Source organism: Hipposideros armiger, unplaced genomic scaffold (genome assembly GCF_001890085.2).
Source record: "Hipposideros armiger isolate ML-2016 unplaced genomic scaffold, ASM189008v1 scaffold_5, whole genome shotgun sequence".
In the NCBI taxonomy this organism is placed as follows: domain Eukaryota; kingdom Metazoa; phylum Chordata; class Mammalia; order Chiroptera; family Hipposideridae; genus Hipposideros; species Hipposideros armiger.
The window spans coordinates 655,258-674,520 of NW_017731355.1; the positions used below are offsets into that span (position 1 = coordinate 655,258).

The window sequence follows — 19,263 nt, forward strand, 5'->3', positions numbered from 1 at the left end:
ACCTAACTATAAATAATCCTTGGAAACAGACAGAAATACTTTAATGGGGAAATTTTATCCAAAATGTTCAATCATGAATGAAGCAACAACTTTTGGACATGACCCACTTACAAAGAAACAAAGAACCTGAAACGTATCACATGCTGATGTACAGTAATGAAGTTTGAGAACAGGAAAATGTAATTTAAAATGCCATATATTACATAAATATTCATAAACTGCTTGAATTAATTATACACAATCTTCTATTGTTTCCAACCTAAAGTATTTTCTTTAGCAGAACATATACAATGATAACTAATACATTGAACCCTAGAAACATGAAGATTACCTTAATAGGCAATTGTTTAATGACTAAGAGCAATATTTTTAAAAAGTGTTGTATCAAGAATCTGATGAATTGCAGTTTGATACACTCTGGAAACCCTTTCCCAAAGAAGTTCAACCAGTACTACAAATTGTTGCTTTTTTCACTGATCTTTGGGTAAATCAGTATCGATGTTGGGGGTAAGGGAGAGGATGAAGAATTAGAACCACAACCTCCACTTCCAGTGGACTGCAAAGACTGGATGTTTGGCTGTGATTCAGAGAGGAAACCAGTGATAGAGGAGGGATGCCCCAGGAGCTGGTGTTAAGATATCCCAAGGTACATTAAAGCAGTCACCAGCACAGAGCAAATTTTAAAAACGCTGCCCTTTTAACCTTGAACACACTATATACAATTCTCAGGCTGTGATTTCCCAGTTCTGCTTCTCTGTCAACTCTCCTTGACATTAATATTAACCTGATTTCCCCTGTAAAAGAACATGAAAGCTACAGAGGTCAGGGGAGAAGGAATTGGTCTGTATTTGCATTTGTCTCCCCACCTCTCCTATGACCTCTTGTGCCCCAGAGATGAGCTAAGGTCAGCCATGCTTCCCCTCTTCAACAGTAGTTTTTCTATCATCCTTCCAAGTATAAAATATGCTGCAAAGCAGACTGTGCACTCCTTCTGCTCTGAGACCTGTGTCAGCAGACCCTCCCTTCTCCCTGTGTGTCCTCTTAGCCACAAATGCCTTTGGAGAGAGATGTTTAACAACCATCCCATAGTTTGGAAAAGAGAAATGCAGGTACAACTCCCAATAAAGAGTTTTTACCTTTTAAGCCAAAACCATACATCTCCGAGTCCCTTCTTCATCAGTGAACTGCTTAAGCAAAGAGACTATGCATCACTCATTATGTATCTCCAGCCCTGGCACAGTGCCTGGTTCATAGTAGTTGCTCAATAAATGGTGGGAAATGGCACTATTTCCAAGTCTTCTAGTACTGAATTTATTCAATCTAAGGATGTACATTGAAATCTTATCATGTGTTTGAGCTCATCCATCTAGACATGGGTGGGCTTGCCATTTACTCTTCCCCCAACATAATTAATTTCTAATTTTCCTTTTCTCATCTAACCAGGAGCTCAGTTTTAGGGATATTTCATAATAATACCACATTTCCAATAATGCATACACTGAATAGAATCTAATATGATACATCATTGGCAAATGAAAGAAACAATCAATACATTGAGGACATCAGGTTCTAGAAGTACAGCAGGTATAGGAAAGCAAAATTGAGTATAGCAAGCAAGCTACACCACACACACACACACACACACACGCACACACACACACATGCACATGCACACACACACACACACACACACACACTAACTTTCTCTTTCACTTACCCTGTTTCTTATTTCTCTGCCCTTTTTTATTTTCTTCCTCATCTCTTCATTTTTCCTCTTCTCTCTTTTTAAAATTTTCTTCTTCCTTACTAGGTCTTCAGGCACCCACAAGAGTGATCAACATCACTAAAGGCACTCAGATTTCCCATCCTATCTTTCTTACTCTAAGGGTGGCTCTTGTCACCACAGAAAGGATGTCCAGGATCACAAACATTGTAACTGGTCTCCCATATTCTGGCTCTCACATAATAGAGCATGTAGGATTGGTCAGCAGAGCAGGCCTAAGTGTCTTCCTATACATCAGATTGCGGTGGTAAAATGACAGAAATCTTATTGGTTAACTCAGACAAGTTACATAGTTTAAATACAAATTATTGTTTTTCTAAAAGTCAAGATAACATTTGTCAACTCCTTATCTATGAATTGTTTATTGGAAGAGAAATTAGATGTTCTAAAAGATATTTTTTAAATAACGTGTTTTGAAATCAACACATTTTTTAAAGCTTATTCACAAATACTGCTGGTTTCTAAGACAGTTTTTCTCTACATACGAATGTATAGATCAGAGACTTGGGTTAACAAAGTCACCGAACAAAACAAACTTTATGTCTTTTACTGGTTCATTGCCCAAGAGTTCTTGCTTTGTTTAAGATTTCTGATATACAATAAATATTACAATTTCACACTTTCTTGGTTATTTTTGCACTCCCTCTCTTTTCTATTCCAAAGTATTTGCATTTCTCTCCTCAAGCAATTTTAATATGTGACATTTTTTAACTTACTTCTGTTAGCACTGGTGTGTTTTTCTTATGGACACTGTCCTAAACCAAGCCAAATGTTCTTCTCAGTAAAGAATTTTAAACTATTAGAAAGCTAATTCTATTTTTTAGTTATACGATAATATAATTATCCTATCATATTTGGAATATATTCAATTAATATCCCCATTGCTTAAGAAATCGACATTTTAAAAGAAGCATTTTGAGAAATAAGATATTTTATAAGCAGTAAAATAAAGTTTTTCAACTTTGGTGCCAAATTTTTGCCCTTGACTTAATTTTTAAATATTTATATTTGTATTTCAAAGCTATCTCACCATTCATACTAAACTGCCTTTACAAATTAGCCTCAATTATAATTTTTTAGTTTGTTCTAAAGCATTTTTTCCTAATTTTGATTGAGCAATTAAATATAAACCTGATACTTTTATCAATTATATATCTATGTGGTCTTCAACAATGCATGCTAATTAGAGTACTAACATTCTTTATACTCAAAGCATCCATGTTAATCACCCCTATGATTCATTAGAGGGAGCAAGTAGTGAATCAAAACTAAAAACAAAATTCTCTTGACGAGAAAAAGGCCTTCTTGGTTACAAGATGGCTTCCAACTAGGAAAGAGACAATGTTGACAAATCACCATATTTAAATTGGCCAAAACACGTGATCACTAAAGTCTCATAATGTCTCTGTTTAAAGCAGTGTCCTTGATTATCATTATCATGTATAAAGTGCTCTGAAAGCACATTAGTAAGAAAATCATTCCAAAACCTTTTAACAATGCTCTCCTATGTCCTGTGCCATCCTTGTTTTAGATTCCTATCTTCATTGTCATAGTCTCTCTAACACTCATCTTTGGGTCTTTGGTGTTTTCTTGAATATACCTTTGGCACCTAGTTTTCCCAATCTGTTTTATCAGTTAGTGACAAGATATACTTCATGGGACATAACTCCAGACATTGAAATCAAACATCTCACTCAAAACTCAAAGAACATTATGAACCACTTCGAACAATTTCAGGAATCTATTCAACTTGTTAAATAATTATCTTTCAAGTTGCAAAATATAGGGACTTATCTCTAAACGTCACCTTCACAGGCATTCTGAAACATTTTGTCAAATAGTGAATGGTCGACTATTATACAAAAATCAGTGCAAAGTTTCATCCAGGCAGCCTTAAATGCACTCTTAGATGAAGAAATAACATCATGTAGAATTTCTGTCATTCTCGCCAATTTTTGCAGATAAGATTTTTTTAAATTATCAACTTATTAAAAACAAATTTTACCTGCTTACCCTTTTCCTGAGCTTCACAGCCTATAAAAATGACATCATAAATAAAATTTAAACTCTTAACTAAAGGCCCACCACAAATTTTAACCACCCTTAGAACTTAGAGATAAGCCCATCCACAAGGCTATTTTATTAAATTTCACTTTTAAAGAGAAGATCAAGCGGGAAAAAAAAAAAAAGTAAGATGGATCAGTTTGGAGTAGTCTGGTTGTTACATTCAGCAGTTAAGTTACAGCTTATTTGCCCCATCTTGAATTGCCACTAATGGTAAAAGGAGAATGGTGTCAAATAATTATTTGGCACAATGCTTGACGAGCCAAAGCTTTTCAGAAAGAACCTATTCCTCTCCTCCTCATTTACGGAAAATTACCGTAAATTTGTTCCACCCTCAGTCCTCAGGGACAAGATTTTATGGGTTTAATCTGTTACTTTTTGTTACTTTCCACTATAAGTGGCAGAATTTGGAAATAGTGGGCTTGAAATGTTTAAATCTGTGTAAGATATTGATGTAGGTCTCTTCCAACATACCTTATCTTTAAAAAAATTTTATTTATTTATTTTTTGCTTCTAAAGCACTTACTTGCCACTTTATAATATGTGGACACATATCCAATTTGACTTGATAATACAAAGGACTGCTGAGTAATAACCAGAGTTCTCTCCAATCAGTTCAGCATGCATCTCATCTTTGATCTCAAGTGCACTGGTAAAGAGTGCCTTATGTTAACATCTTCACTATAAACAGTTCAGGCATTTTAGAAACAAAGTATCAATGAACTTAACAGTTACTTTAATTCATTTTATAAATAAGCAACTGAGAATTTTGCTCCAAGTGGCTGCTAGTGTAGCCCATTCCATAAATGGCATTCTCCGAAGCATAAGGCACAATATGATACGAATGCAGCTCTTCATAATAGAGAGACTGAGAACAGCATTCCTGTACCATAAACTTCAGCCGTTTTCTTGTATCAGAATAAGCAGTCTTATAACAGGGAGCTTCTTTAAAGTATTCATAGCTCTCTTTCTCCGTCTCTAGGTGGATCTTCCTCAGCAAATTGTTAATTAACACAGACCTTCTCAAGTAGGTTTCTGGGTCTTCAAGAAACCTGAGCTTCTCCAGGGACAGTTTGAGAATACAAGTCCTGTCCTCGGGTAATATCAGGTGCTGGAAAGCAAACACATCGTTAAAGCTACTTTCTGGACAAATGAAAACCAGAGTGGTTTGCTATGGACAAGACACATAAAAATGAAAGAATAATAACAAGAAACCCTTACTTTTGGAAAATACCCATGGTAATCCTGATGTAAATCTTCTTCTTCTGCATATTTTCTCTTAAAGTAGGCTACTTTCGACGTTGTTAATGGATATGTTAATACTTTTGTCGGATAAGCTGAACAAAATAAAATATTGGAGAAAAGTCAGATTTTGTGGCAAAGAGTGTTTTATAATATAAGTTCTACTTGTAAAAATAAACTGGTGACTCCAGAAATTAATATTCTTTCTTCATTTACTAAGCAACATGGTGAAGTAGTCAGTGGCATTTGTCCTGGACTGAAGAGCTTGTTTGCAGGCAAATGCCATTCAGATATAAAATAGATGTTCTAGGTTGCAGAATTATATTTATTTCCTTATGCACTCCCTAAGAAATAAAAGTTACCAATTCTCTATTCAATTTCATGTCATTTAATGTCAAAACGTATCCAAATTTAATGCTGATTCACAAAATGTAATGGAAAGACATGTTATTTTTCATCATTCTTTTAAACTGCCTAATGTACAGAGGGAATTTAAAGCTGCTGGATTAATCAAATTGGTGCAAAATGATTGGTGATCCAATTACACTTTAAGGAAATAATTGTGTGTGTCTAGAGACAAACTCTATGATATGGTGATGGTATAACCATTCTTAAAACACATGGCTTAACCGAGGTTAGCCACTAGTAAATGAAAAGTTTTAAATAATACCCTGACTAGCAAACTTGAACTTGATGTAATATATGAAAGTGAAAATCTTTGTTCTCTCCTTTAAAATACTATTGCTATTGAGGATTCTGACTTGTTTAAGGAAAGACAGTGTTGTGAAAGCAGATTTTCAGAAAAGAGATGCTTTGGTTTAAAGGGAGTTCCTAGTGTGCACCCTAGATGGTGCTCGTATCACAGAAAAGAGGCAAGTTCAATCTTAAAAGCCAAAGACAAGGAGCTTCCTAGTGAAAGCATTGAATTCAGAATACAAACTGAGTCCTGTTCAGGACTCAGTCAACCTCAGAGGGCCAGACCAGAAAAATAGTCCATATTTAAACATCATCTATTTTGCCTTTAACCCACACACTCAAATATTTCCAGGTGTTGAGAATATTTTATTCACAAAATGAGTAGTTTATTAATGTGTTGGTTAAGTAAACTTAGGGTTAAGATATCTGATGTTTTTCCTCTAATATCTTCAAATCATAAATTTTTAAAATGTGCTCTTTAAGAACCTGCTTCTTCTAGTTTTTCCCCCAACTCGGTGGCACCTGTATGATGAATGCTTCCTACAGCTTTTTGTAGCTGGATGGTTTTCCCAAACCAGTAGGAAAAGCTACAAAAATCACACCTAAAGCATTCCAAATTTTCACTGTACCACTGTGGATTATAAACCCAAGAGAGCCTTCAACATGTTTTGTAAGGACAATAAAAATTGTAAACCACTCGTGTATGTCTTACTTCAGAAGACACAAATGTGTAAGGATCACTCACAGCCCATGCAAAGACAATAACTGCTACTATGTGTATACAATGTTTGAATTCAATCAACAAAACTCAGTTTATATGGAGTTTTCAAAGATTTCGAAAGGTTAGAACAAAAGGAGAATAAAATGATTGTACTGAAAACAGAGGAAGCGTCGCTGAACTCAGTATTCTCAGGGGCTGTTTTTTAGTAAACTGCATTTTCTTAGGTGTATTTTAAATGGATTTAATCAAATAATTAGGTGAAGCTTTGGGTTATTCCATGATGACAATTAATGATTGCAACTGACTTCCTTTTAAACTATTTAACTAGTTGATGCCCCAGTGGCTCTCAAATTTTAGTGAACATCAGAAGCATTGAAACACAATTTGCTCGGTCCCATCCCCAGAGTTCCTAATTCAGTAGACCTGGGGTAGGAGCAGAGAATTTATATTTGTAACAAATTTCCAGGTGATGCTGATACTGCAGGTCTGGGGATCACAGTTTTAGGCCTCAATGTTAAAGCATTAGGCAAGCTTGGGAGTAGCACTATGACAGCAAGTTGAAAAACAGAACATTCAGCTAATCAGCTGATTTCCTTATCATCAGAATGCCAAGAAATTGGCATGCTTGATTGACTTTTGTTGTTGTTGCTGTTGCAACATTGGCTACATTGGCTTAGATGCTTTAGCATCATGAACAAAGCTGGACTGCATTTTAACTAAATAGCGAAGAATGATGTCACTTTTCAACATAAATTCCTGGGCTCATATTAAGAAGTATCAATGGCTGTTTTTAGCATTACAGCTGGAGAAGTCACTGATTTTTTTAATGAAGTCCAATGAATTACAATAGTGTAGTAAAGGGTGAAGAAAGACTTGAAAATGAGAAGAATGACTTTACCATAAGCAAAACATTATTTTCATATATATGTATATTCCTGTATGTAAGTGTGTGTTCATATATATATATATATATATATATATATATACATATATATACATATATATATATCTTCTTTAGATGTTTGCTCATTTTATTTTCCAAAGCAATGCAATGTCTACAGCATTTATGACCAATTAAAAACCTTTGAATCTTTGAATGAATGATACAAGGGAGGGCAGGTGGCAGCTCAAAGAACAAAATGTCAAATAAAGCAAGTGATGCTCTGGGGAAGATAATTTTATTTAAGAGATCAAGGCCAAAAAATTATACTAAATGTCTCCAAGGTTCATAAAGATTCTGTCTGGCTGTATTCAAGAAGTCAGCCTAAGATTATAAACGTATCAGACCCTGAAAATGCAGAGAAAATTCTCAGGGGACTAGATGTGTGTCTCAGCTCCATGGGCAACACACTTAGTCACTTCGTTTATTGCTCTTAAAAAACACCCCCATGGGTTGTTGAAATGCTGCAAAGCTTTCACAGCTGGTATCAGTTTGACAATTACCTCCGTGAAGGCAGTTTAGCTATTTGCAATGTTTTCGGCATCAAATTTTGGAGGATGCATTTAGCCACTTTGAAACTAAAATATATAGCAAACATAAGTTCCTACATCTGTTTTCTTGGCTGAACCGGAACTGAAAAACTCAGACCTGGGAACTATTTATTGATCACCTGGTTGAGCCTCCAAAGTTTGTAGATGAGGACTGTGGCTTAGAGGGATTCAGTGGTTTACAGTCTGGTGTGTACTGAGAGTTTGGGTTTTGAAGTCTGAATTCCAGCTCTGCCACTTCTTATGTATGTGACCTTGAGAAAAATTACATCAACTCTTTACAAATCTCATTTGTAAAGTGGGCATAGAAATAATACTGGCTCACAGGACCACTGAAATAATTCACGGAAAATGACTGGCACTGTGCCTAGCATATAGTAAGTACTCAATAAATTCTGTTCTCATTAGTGCCAATAGGACAGACCTAACCCACAGAAACTTCCAGCCTGGCCTCCTAGCTCTGACTCTAAGACTGTTCCCACCACCCTGCTTCCCAGAGATACAGATGGTAATTAAACAGTTAAAAAACTGCAAAGAAATATTTCAAACACTCACATTTAAAAATATGGTACAGGTACTACAAAGGCTCCAAGTAGATCTCTCTGGATTTATTGCCACTGTTCATACATTTTGGGTGAAGGAAATGTAAGTTGTTTTTGAAACATCCGGACAGCCATTTGGAGAATTAGAGTTACTCCAAATATCCAAAGAAGTTAGACTGTTACGATCCAGTAAACATGTGTAAATCTATTTAAATCAGTCTCTTGCAGCTAAGAAGACAAACCTAATCCAGCCTGTTATTCAAATAGAGCTGATGAAATAGACATGAAAAAGTACAATGACTTTGTCTTCATAGTCAGTGTCCTGAACTCTGAGAACAGCGTATAAATTATAAAAGTGAATTAGCCTGAGCTTAAATTTATCTCTTAAGGTAAAATGGCTAATACTGGCTTGAATATTCAAGTTGTTTTTAATTCTATAACCTCTGGGCACATAAAATATCTGTGATAGCCTCAGTGTATGTCAAAGTGTAAAACTTCAACAAATTGAGATTCACAGAAGGACCATCCCTGTCATCAGAGCTCTGGCAGCACAATTGATACACATTTCTTTAAATACATGTTTAAAATGTAATTACAAATGATTGCTCAAATGCTCTTCCTTATTGTTCTGCTTCTGCCTCCAGACAACTGAAACCTTATTATTGTACAGGCGATTTCATTTGGTACACGGCCCAGGGGCAGTACATTAAGGAAAGATCATCAGCAAATTAATTTACAAACACTTTGAGACAATAGACAATAATAAAAGAGAACTTCTACCACAGTGATCCATTCTTTATCCAAGACTGTAAAAAGCCTGATAGCTGATGAAGCGATAAGTGTAATGCATCTTAATTTTGGTAAGGTTTTCATTCTCTTCTCCACAATGTTAATCGATACACAGCAAAACCAGTGTCGAGACCACCCTATTAGATGTGTGCATCCGCAGCCACAGACAAAAGAAGAGCCTGATCAAGGTGGAAAACAAGGTGGGTTCTAGTCTCAGATCAACAACTGACTCGGTTGTAGACAAATCACGGCCTCTGCTTCCAGTCTCTCTCACTGATTTCCTTTTATTTCATGTTAGCCTGGCATCAGCCTTAAAAAGTATGTGTCCCTACCTATCTAAATAATGCTTTGCTGGTGGCAACGCTCCCAGACATCCTTTTTTAAGGGCCATGACCAGTTTTGTTTAGAAAGCTATCCCACCTGTCACTGTTAGCCACATTCTGCCACCTTGTTGCATGGCTTAAAATACTGCCATCAGCACAACATTCTAGTGCTGACCCACAGCATAAGTTCGAATCCCAGCTCTACCATTTACATAGTGACTTTGGGCAAAGTATTTAACTTCAAAGAGCCTGAGTTTCCTCATCAATGAAATATCAAACTCATTGAGTTGTATGCAAGTTAAATGAGATGACGTTTTAAAAGCACATACTCAGTGCCTGTCGAACATACACATATTTTCTTCTCAAGAAATGTGAGGTATTGTTAGTGCAGTGATCTCATTTTTGAAATCATACATATATCCTACTCAGCAGCACTGCGATCTCTAGAACGTTTGTCCCTTTAGTGTTAAGCACAGGTTGCATGAAACATTCATGAGTATCTTGAAGAAGGTAGACCGTTGCGACATTCAAGGCTGTAATGCTGTGCCCTCGGTGGACCTTTTGTTGATATTTAGCAATATTCCATCAATCTTCTCCCTCATAAGCTGTTGCCTGGCACCTTTCTGGGAAATGTGCTCTTTGGGAGCAGAACTCAGAGCCAGTTTTTAGCTCCAAATCAATGGAGCAATCTGTTTCTTCAAATTTATCATCTACCCCAGGCACAAGATTGACTCTACTGGAAGTTTAAGATTATCAACAAGTTGCAACTGCTGAACAACTGTCTTAGGAACTTTCAGGGATACTGACAGCCAATGACTTAGAAGGGTTCTCAAGAGCCCAGCAGCAGTGTCTGGTACTACAGTCCATGTCCCTTGGGATGGCCTCAAGCACAGGCATGGAATGTTAAATAACATGCCACCAGATCCAGGAGCCTGTCTCGTTCCACTGGTGATGGCCTTTGAACCAAAGAGAACACCACTAAATGCGAGATGACCAGCCACATAATCATGAAGTTACCTTCGATTCTACACCAAAGCCTAACTTCTGCCATGAGCTGGCCCCACTAGTGATAGATACCAAGTGCAGTTGGGTAAACTTTGTGGTTCACCCCAACCCCCTCAGAAGTGTATTCCTTGCTTTGAAGATGATGCTCCCTTTCACTACACCTTTCACTTTAGAAAGTGGGAAAAAATCAGAAAGAAAATTAGCAAAGCAATCACGTGGCTAAATATAGGTTCCAAGAAATATCTTACCAATAATGTCTAGAGAGATGCTACAACTTCTGAGACACCCTGGTCTGTTGCTCAGAGAGGAGGGTTGTAATCCCTAATATATGGACAGCAGTGTTCCTTGGAAAAGTACCTGATCTATGTCACTCACATCGTCTTCCACTTGGATACCACCACCAGGTTAGGGTACATCACCAAATACATTTAGCCAGGTATCCCAGAATGTTAGTTTAAAAAAAAAATTACACACACACACACACACACACACACAGGATGCCAAAAAATGTACACACATTTTAAGAAAGGAAAAAACTATTAATTGTAATACTCAATATATACTGATAACAAAAGATGAATACGAGTCATGTTTGACTTCTGCAATTTTAAGAGGTGCTCAAAGTGGTTACCATCAGCGTCCAGGCACTTCTGATTACAGTGAATTACTGCTTGAGCATAGATAACATCTCTTAAAATGTATGTATGTATATATATATATATATAGTATATAGTATATAGTATATAGCATATAGCATATGTATGAGCTGTAGCTAATCATTAACAACTTTACTCACTAAGAATACATGAGACTTTGCTCTGGGGTTGGGTGATTCTCTGCCCTCACTCACACAGTGCCTGATTTGCTAGAATTGCTCTAGTGGTGAAATGTTCTTCATTCACAGAGTACCTGTCTTCTAAGGAGCTATACATAGGTGCTTCTGTTAAATTGCATTCTGTTCAAGCTCAAGCACTCCACCTGTTAATAGGTGGTCTATCCTCCACATTACATACTGAGAAGTTGAGTCATAAAGTGGTAAAACAAGTAGCACATGGGGACAGAGTTGAGACTCTAGGCTCTTGAGTCCTGATTACCTTTGCAATATCCCCAGCTTCTCTTCATATTTCCACCCCGTGCTCCCTTTTGATATACATTTTTAAAATAGTCCCTATTCTAACCCACCACCATAGAGAAGGTGTTCCAGCTTCAGACCAGTTCCTCTTCCCCTTCTGAGCATCACTGATACTTAGAAGACACTTGTGTCTCTACCTACAGAGAAGACTTTTTGTTGCACTTTATGTTCTTATGTTCTTCCATATCATAATTTATAATATGAAAACAAAGTTTTTTAATCTTCTAAAAATAAAGCTATATTATTGTACACAACCCTTAGTGCTTTTCATTTATATCCTCCTACCACCCCTACTGAGAATTATTGTGGTAAGCTAGATGGCTCTGTTATTGGCCTGTTTGTATAAATTTAATCAGGAAAAAATATTTGTGTTAGACTAAAAAGGAGAAACATAAAAATAATGTATTGACACTATTTAGACAGACAACTTATTAAAAATAAGGGGTGGGGGTGTGGGGACTTGACCAAAATCAGCTTCTCCCAAACTTCTTTTCTCAGTTTTAGTGCTCAAGGATTATGGTCAATTTACTCCTCTGATTCTGAAATCGTTATTTTATTTTAGCTTTTTCTGGGTTTCTAAAGCACACTGCTTTGTCAAATACAGCAATCGGAACTGGTCATGCCTTGGCCTTAGAGCTATTGTTGGGAAGTTGGTGTTTTGACAGCTAAAGCCAGTTGGCACAAGTCCATAGCGGACAGCCCAGATGTGGAGGCAAGATGCCTCAGCATCTTGATCAAGCCTTTCAATATTTCCCCACGTTTCAAAGCATCTCCTAAATCCCAGGAAAGTTACCTGACATAAAATGGAACATGGAAAGTTCATAAACACCTAAAAACTTCCAACTAGAGTGTGTGAAGAGAAACTGAAATTAGGGCTTAGTTTCAGTTTCACCTGTCTGATCTCAGCTTTATCTAAGCATTATAGACCTAAGTACAACTCTTCCCCCACCTTTATCACCCATGATAAGTTCAAGTACAGCTGGCATTCCCATTGACAAAAATGATGAGATCCTTAACTACAAATTGGTGGATGTTTTTTCACATTCTAATTTAAGATCCACCCATGTCTCTAGGATTTAATGCTGATATTATAATGATACCATTCGATTTATTTTATTTATTTAAAGCAAAATATGGTAATCACATTTTCTGGTGAATGATTTTAAACAGACTTGTTCATCAAAAGTGTACAACATATATTCTGCACATTATACATTCACGATGGAATCAAAATGAAAATTTAAGAACCTCTTACACTTGACCTTTTTTGATTGTGACAGTGATCTCCATGAAAGGGAAGGCTCAGTCACATAATTAAAGGGCAGTGAATGATTTTAAACGTCTATGCATATTACATAAGAAATAGGATGTGTGTAAATTACTAATGCACATATATGAACCAATACTTGTGGCTGCTTTACTCCAACTTTCCCCAGATTGATAGCATGCTGAGAACTCTATATACATCTCATGGCAGATGACTGTAAATTTTATTGGTCTCCTTGGATTTGTCTCTCACCATAAAATACAGTAGTTATAATGGAGGAAGAAAAAAGGGTGGACAATGCTAAAGGCTAATTGAAACCAACATTTTTGATCATTCAAATGGTCATCTTTAATGCTTAAAATTACTAAACCACAGATATTTCAATGACTATGGAGACCAGTACTTTTAAAGTTTCATGATATTCATAAACAATATACTAATATAATTAATGTAATATTATATACCAATTATATTTAAATAAATTTAAAAAATAGTGCACAACAACCAGACCAGAATACATTTTCAAATAGGTTTCTGAATGCAATTGTTCAATTATTTATTTTTACAAAGGGAAGTAAGGGAAGGGAAGAAATACAGCAGGGTATATTTTCATGAGATTGATCGTAATTTGCTAGGCTGGCTACTTATAGGAACTGCACATGGCAGGCTCAGTACATGTGAAAGTTACACAATGCTGGAGGGCTGAATAATCATTAAAAGACTGTATTCAGTCTCGAAAATTGAGTTTAAGTGCTTAACACGCACGAGTTTCCACCATCATGACCTTAATGCAAATTGAATTTAAAACATCACCATAACCTTTTTTTGCAACTTGGAGAGTTCTCTTCATAGCCTTCATTCAGATATGTACCAGCGTGCTCAGAAGGCTTCTGCTTGATCTGTTCCCCGAGCCAGGCTACCTAATTTGGCCCACCCTATTCACTTGGCTCTAAGAGAAGAAAATCTGCCAGCCCACAAATGGGCTTCCTAGAGAAAACCTCTATTGACTTCTACCCAGCAACCATCTATAGAAACAACCCCTTATATTGATCTTATAAATTATGGTAATACTACATTAGCATTTATTTCTCTGGATACATATTTAAACAGTAATTTATTTTAAGCTAGTGATTACCTGGTAATGCTGAATCAATCTGAAAACCGTATTTCTAGGACAGCTTCAGAAAATCTGGTGAGAGTTCCCCTTTGCACAGTGAGCATTTCTCACAGCCTCAGGCTCATGAACGGTTACCTGAGATTTTGGGAAAAGAAGAGAGACACAAATCACATGGGGAGAGTCAGGACTGCACTGACTTCAACTGGTTTACATGTCAGGGGAAGGCACGTAGTAAGTGGACACTAAAATGATTGAGGTGGGGTTGATCTGGACCAGAGAGATAAATAGATAAGCCTTCAAACACACAATTAATTTAACCTCCAGGTTTTTTTTCAAACTTAGGAATCTTAACTTTCCTAAGAAATTTGGAAATAGCTGAATAACTGATCTCACCCGTTATGTACTGGGAGATTATTTAGGGGAGATTATCAGTAGGTTGATTTTTTTTTAAATCAGAGTCTGAGATAATTCGTTTTTAAATGCCAGGCTTTGTATAATTTCAGGAAATGTTCTCTCTAAGTAACAATTCAGCAGTTAACTCAAAACAGACTAACTCTGGATGGAATACACATGATTTCTCACAAGATTTGAAATAGCCAAACGGTACTTTTCTTTAAAGGGCCATGTTTCACTGCACCTTTTCTACATGGATGTATGCTTACAGATCTCATCATCTTCTATATTTAGAGAGATGAGCTTTCCAAAGGAAGATAAGCAGCCAATGAGGAGGATCCCATCAAAAGGGGTGAGTTACTATGGTTACTTTTCAGGAGGTTGAGTAACAGTGAATGGCTGTTCCTAGCCAAATGGACCCTTTCCAGAGCAGGACCTAAAAAGATTGTTGCTCTCCATACGTGTTGATTCAATTAGTCCAGACTGCACTATGCCATTTTAGCCGTAACCGTAAGCTTTCTATGGGCGCTTGCTGCTTCCAGCTCTCCTTAGCTCACATAGGCAGCGAAGTCAAAGGGAAAACATGGACTGAAAAGTTCCGAGGACAAACCTACCAATGACGGGCAAGGAAATCCTCAAGAAACAATTCCAAGATTTTTGCGGGGCCACCCGCTGGCAGGTTTTCAATGGCTGGGGGCGGGGTGGGATCCCGTAACAGTCCCTACCCTCACCGTCAATGTCAGGAATCATTTCTAAGCCTCCGAGGAGGGCACCTGGCTGGAGGAGTCCAAACCTACCTTGCGAGCTGGGTCCACTCGCCAGGAGATGGGCGCATGCACTTGTTTCGTAAAAGGCACGGGGTTCGGTTCTCCCTCCTGCTTTTTCAGTGCTGTCACTCTCCAGACGGGCGCTGACAGCGACAGCGGCGGTGGCGCGACAGCGGCAGCGGCGGCAACTGCAGCTCGCAGGCAGCCTGGCTCCTGCAGGTCCTTCCCTCCAGTCTCTGAAGTGCCTCTCGCTCCGGGTTCGGAACGTGAGGCGGGCGCGCAGCTGTTCTCGGCTCGCATTGGACCAGAGGGAGCAGATGTTACCCGGTTGCTAGGAGCGTTGCTAGGAGGCGATGACGCCCCCCCAACAGCTCGGGAGCAACTTTACTGTAGGTCAGGTACACTGGCAGGGGCTGCTAGGAGCAAGGTTTGAGAACAGCAATGAGGAAGGGCAGCGATCAGAGTCCCAAACAGGGAGAGTCCTGTGCTCACCTAGGCTGGGTCCCGGAAAGCCGGCAGGAGACCCTGCAGGTAGGTTAGCACCCCAGCTCTCCGCACCAGGTTTCTTTTGGCCAACTCCCGCGGGCCAGGGCAGTGATGGGGGCTAAGCCTCCAGGGGCACGGTCACTAGCTGCAGGTCCCAGCTGGCTGTTTCCTGTGGGGGTCGGGTTTGGGGACCAGAGTGGAGCAGCACTTACAGCGTGACTCCGTCAGTGCTTCCTAGACACCCAGACTTCCACAGGGAAACTGTTTGCCTGGGGCAGGACCCTGGCGAGGGGGAGGGATAGAAGGTTGTGCCTGTGACCCAAGGTGAGGCGTATGGGATGAAGGGCGTAAGATCTTCTGCCTTCTGGGATTCTCCTCCCGGGAAAGTTCCTGCTTGTGTCTGCAGGTTTGAGCAGTTGATAGATTTTGAGGAGGGAAATACTAACTAATCCATGAAAATCAAACCAGAGTCTAATTCCTTTTAATGGTGTCTGTGGCTGACTACTGGTACAATGCCAAAGATATCAGGGGGGGAAATATGTCCCTTGGGGGTCTGAAATATTTCCATTATAGTTAGAAAGTCTTCATTTTGATCTAATGACTAATTAAAGCCTTAGGCTAATATGCAAACGCCTTTAAAATAAAAATACACAAAAGGAAAGGTATTTGTCACAAAGGAGGCTGGAGAAGTAATTTACTCTTTAGTATAAATTCACCCAAAAGATTATATCATCTCTGGTATCTTATTCAAGGTCTATTTTGATTTTTTTTACCATTTTGTTGTTGTTCACTGGACTTGTTATTCCTATGCAGGGAGTAAAATAAGAACATCAAAGTGGGCAAATTTGGGCAGCCAGTGAGTCAAATTAAGGACAGGAAAAGGACAAACCTAGCAGAGAAATTTTGCCCAAAGCTATCCTCAGAGGGGTAGTCTCATTGAAGAAGGAGAAAGACCACTTCCCTGCTTCCCTGTAGGGTCAGGCCAGGGCCTGGGAGGAAGAGAGCACAGCTGGGAAACAATTAAAATAAAAAGTTGCTGTCTTTGGAGCCAGGACAGGGCTTCTGTGCAGTGTCACCTTGACTCCTGCATTGGTAGACATTCTGCAAGGCTGAAAGGGCTACACAAAGTTACTCTATAAATCTTAGGGTTCCCGTTCCCTCAGGCACCCAAGACCAACTTAATACTTAGGACAAAACTTAAGAGTTAACAATGTGTTAGCCCTAAGACTCTCCACATTGCTTTTCAAGGTCCAGTCACTGTGGACTTTATTCCTTGAATGGGAAAGGTTCTCATTTGTCTCAGTTATTTTGTATATGCTGTTTCTTCTTCCTGAATGTGCCTCCTTTTCACCTGGCTTACTCCTACTCAGCCTCTAAGTCGCAGCTTAAATACCACTTCCTCATAGTGCCTTTTCCCCTCCCATTGGCTAGATTTGCCTTCTACTTACATTCCCCAATCATCCTTCTGATCCCACTTCACAACATTCATCACACCAGGTTTTAAGCTCATGCCACCTTGTGGAACACTCTGTCCCCAGCACCCAGCTCACAGCGCCGGGTACATCAAAGGTAACCAAGAGCACTTGGGAATGGATGGAGCCACCCTGCCTGCCCCATGTACCTGTTTATACCTTAGCCTTGCAGCTATCAGTTAGCGAGCTTATACAAGCCACGACGGCAGCCACTAGTTGCTGTGCTTTTAGTTCATCAAGTAGAGGGAAAAGCCTATAATACAGAAAATTGTTTTCTACTCTTAATGAGACATTGTGTTGATACAACGATGTCTTTTCCGTCTCAAGGCATCTTATAAAGGTCGCTGCCTGGATTTTAATGACATTGGAAAATGACCTGAAAGTTCTTTCTATATCTTCCTAATTCTCTTCTGTGTCCTCCAAAGTAGATGTGAGTCCTCTGAGCTGACTGTCTCATCTTTCCTTAAAATACCCTCTACCTCAAGTGACAAGCAGCCTCCATCATCACATGCTACACATCCATGGAGGGAAAAAAAAATGGGAGGGGGGGCAGCTAGTGAACTTGACCAACATGGGGAGCACATCTACTTTATCAGAATAGACCAGGATATATTCTTCTCTGTAGGTGATATAACTCACCAAACAATTGTCAAATCTGCTCTTGATCTGGGACCACCTCAAGAAAAATAACAGTTGTTGGAAGACATGAAGGAAAGGTCAGGATAGTCTCAAGATCACAGAGTTGCTTGGTGGCAAAGCCGAAAATAGAACACAGGTATAAGAGTTTAACCTTTACTGGACTATTTTATATCTGAAGATTTAATTTTATAAATTTTTCAATTCTCCTGGCAAGTGATTAGAATCTTTCACTAAAAAATTTTGGATTTTAAAATCAAATATTAAAATGCCATACATGCCACCTCAGACTTCATCTAAATTCTAATCTTCTCATCATTGAATTTTGTCCCTTCTCGAGACAACCACAGACATAATGTTAATCCTTCCCCTATACCTTATCTGCTTGCTGAAAAGAATATGATGTTTTATTATGTAGCAGAATACATGTTAAAATTCATCAGCACTCCAAATTGTCAGCCTATCTTCCTCTTGAGCCACGTCTCTCAATTTCCCTGGAGAAACCCTAGGGAAACTGTAGAGAGAGACTGAAGTTTACAAGACATACAATGTGACTTGATTCATCAATAAAATGTTACCCGGGGTAGTTACGTTTTAAAAAAAAAATCACTACTAATTTTTCAAGAACCTGAGTCATAGATGACTGTGTCAATTATTTGAATATTTAAGGATGGGTAAGTCTTTGTTGAAGGAATGTCAGAAGGTAGCAATCATTTGTCAAGTTTTAGGTTCTGTTTTAGGTTCTGTAGATGATTTACTCTAATATTAATATGCTGAAAAATCTCTTTCCTCTGCAATATTCTGCTTTTGCTCATAATTTTACAATATTTGCTTTGGTGGTTTTAAAATGTCACATATGTATGTATTTACTAGTGCACCCTACACATGTAGAAAAATGTTCAACCTTGCTTAGGTTATCAGTCCAGAAATGTGAAGTCAAATGAAGTCAACAGCACCCCCCTCCACTAGTGCTGAAACACTCTTAAGATGACTAGGGTGAACTAGTAGAATGCTTAACAGCCTTTTATGAGTATGTTCTGGAGCTACCATGGGTTAGGAAGAACTGAAGCAACAATATGCCTGCAGTTAGCAAGTTCTCCTTAAATAATCACCACTACCACAGCATTTGGAATATTTTTTTTTAGAAAAAGAAAAATATATTTCTGGTAGATACTGGCTAGAATAGTCTCACCAAACTGATTCATTTTCCTGTACACACAAAACACAATTCCCAGCCTTCTTAAATATAGGTGGAGCATGTGACTCGTTCTGGCCGATGGAGTTTAGACAGCAGTGGAGATTGCCAACTCTAAGCCTGGCCCCTTAAGTGTACATTTGAT

General features: G+C 38.3%; 1 long non-coding RNA gene across 1 annotated transcript; it reads right to left on the minus strand.

Annotated features, from left to right (window-relative positions):
• Positions 1-2,420: 2,420 nt before the first annotated feature.
• LOC109383743 (uncharacterized) lies at positions 2,421-15,549 on the minus strand. Its single transcript, XR_002124287.1, has 4 exons — positions 15,360-15,549; positions 14,188-14,304; positions 5,069-5,184; positions 2,421-4,958 (listed from the first exon to the last, which is right to left on the minus strand). It is a non-coding gene; the product is annotated as an uncharacterized LOC109383743 (long non-coding RNA).
• Positions 15,550-19,263: the final 3,714 nt, after the last annotated feature.